The sequence below is a fragment of the Penaeus monodon genome, chromosome 43 (assembly GCF_015228065.2).
Source record: "Penaeus monodon isolate SGIC_2016 chromosome 43, NSTDA_Pmon_1, whole genome shotgun sequence".
Classification (NCBI taxonomy): domain Eukaryota; kingdom Metazoa; phylum Arthropoda; class Malacostraca; order Decapoda; family Penaeidae; genus Penaeus; species Penaeus monodon.
Window position 1 is genome coordinate 4,552,301 of NC_051428.1, and position 2,500 is coordinate 4,554,800.

Genomic DNA, 2,500 nt, shown 5'->3' on the forward strand with positions numbered 1-2,500 from the left:
ATCAATCTCTTACTGTATATGTGTAACTAACCTTTGTACATACAGCAATGTCGTGGATTGTTAAATGTGGCGTCTTATCTTTTAAGATTTTGTGTGCTTAAAGAGAAGAGGATAAGATGGAGAAGGAGAGAGATGAAGACGAGAAGGAGAGGTGAGTAGATGAGAAGAGTAGAGAGAGAGGAGATGATAGAGACGAGTAGAGAGATTGGATGGAGAGAAGAGAAGAGAGAGAGAGAGAGAGAGAGAGAGAGAGAGAGAGAGAGAGAGAAAGGCTGAGACAACATCATAAAAATAATCATAACAAGAAGGTAAAGAGATATAACAAAAGAATGAGCATTATTTCATAACAAAGAAATACTCTCTGGCGACTTCTGGCAACCCTTCTCTCACCCGGCCAATGCAAATTGTTTCGAAAAATAAAAATAAAGAAGATAAATAGAAAGATTAATGATTGCGTAAGTAAAAGTAAGCGTCAGTAAAATACAGAAATCCTATTCGTATTATCATAAAAAGAGTTAAAACATTTTGTTTGAGAATAATGATAAAGTTCTTAGTATTGGAATAAAATTTTGCGAGATTTTATCATTATCATTATTTTTATGATAATGATAAAATAGTAAATACGATAATAATGATAATAATGAGAGAGAGAGAGAGAGAGAGAGAGAGGGAGAGAGAGAGAGAGAGAGAGAGAGAGAGAGAGAGAGAGAAAGAGAGAGAGAGAGAAGAGAGGAAGAGAGAGGATAGAGAAGAGAGAGAGAGAGGAAAGAGAAAGGAGAGAGAGAGAGAGAGAAAGAGAGAGAGAGAGAGAGAGATAGAGAAAGTAAGAAAGAGATTATAGAGGAAAGAGGGAGAAAAAGAGATAATAAAGCTAGAGAAAAAAAAGAAAAAAAGAAAGAGAAAGAAAAAAAAAGAGAAAGAGAGAACGAAAGACAGCAAGATAACCACAGAGAGACAGAATGAGACACAGAACCTCTTGCAGTAATGGCCAAGACTGTTCTGAAATCGAGGAAGACAAACAAATCACAGGCACAGTTTCCCTCCCAGAGCACTCAAAAGGAAAACCCATTATTTACCTCAAGATGGGAATGTTTTACTCAACGAAACGAAATTTCGGTCACATTAACATCAGAGGATCAAATAGGTTAAGTTAGGTCATGTGTTGTAAATGACTGTGGATAGGGATCGGTGGTAAAAGATATTTTATAGGTTGATAATTGGTGGATATAAAGCGTTATAAAAAAAATAAAGTTAAAAGTGAATTGCGTTCGTAATACTCCTAGATTTTATCCTGAAGCTTCCATTTCTTGTTTCAATAAGCTTATTTTAAGTAATTTCCTTTATTTATTTATTTATTTTAATATAGAAGAACCAGTATACACAAAGTTTCGAAATCCTCCTGGATTTCATCTTCAGACCTGAAACAGTCACCTCAATATTTTAATAATAATATTCATATAGTTTTTTTTCTGTCACATAAGGATAATATAACGTTGAAGAAATATTACCTAACTCTGCATAGGATACAATAAAAAACCGGCTTTAAGATACATACGGAAGGATATATCTTAGGACCCACAAATTTTAGTGACTTTTTAGATTTCATTGTGTATTGCATTCGTCTGAGTTCATATGCTTATCTACTGAAAAAAAAGGGCTTAAGTTTTATAAGGCCTGTATCTTCTATATAACTTAAAGCCTCACAAAGTCAAAATCCGTAGCGTGTCCGTTTTCATTGCGGTAGGGTGGCTAGTTGCTTTCTGCCCTGACGTTGACCCCAGCATGCTGATGCCAGTACTCGCAACTAAGTCACCTGAGAGAAAGTGACCTGGCGCGAATCTGACCTTGTGATTGCAACTTACGAGGGTCGGAGTCCAATGCTTTAACCACTGGACCACCGCGGGGGGGGGGAGTTTAATTGGTGGAATGAGATGATAATATAATGATAAGGAAATAACATGATTGCTTTTTGTGAGGTCCGAGGGTGAACGCAAGGGTATACAGGATTTTGAATTATTATTATTATTTTTTATTCAATGACATTTTTACTCATCCTTTTACTCATGGTGTGCAAGTCTGGATGAAATTAGCAACGATTCGATGCACGTTATGCCAATGAAGATAATGGCAGTACACTATCCAAATTTATTAATTGGATATTATGTGTATTTCGGCAGATTTGTGTGGCAGCTGCATTCGTATGAAAGAAAATTAAATACATTAAAAACAAAAGCATTGTGTCTCTTGGCAGACTGATTACTTAAAACCAAAACTAATTGGAAGAAATGACCAGCTGAGGGGACAAGTAGTTACAAATATACGAAAGAGGGAGAGGAGAGAATGTATGCGAAAGAGGAAGAGGAGAGAATGTATGCGAAAGAGGAAGAGGAGAGAATGTATGCGAAAAGAGGGAGAGGAGAGAATGTATGCGAAAGAGGGAGAGGAGAGAATGTATGCGAAAGAGGGAGAGGAGAGACTGTATGCGAAAGAGGGAGAGGAG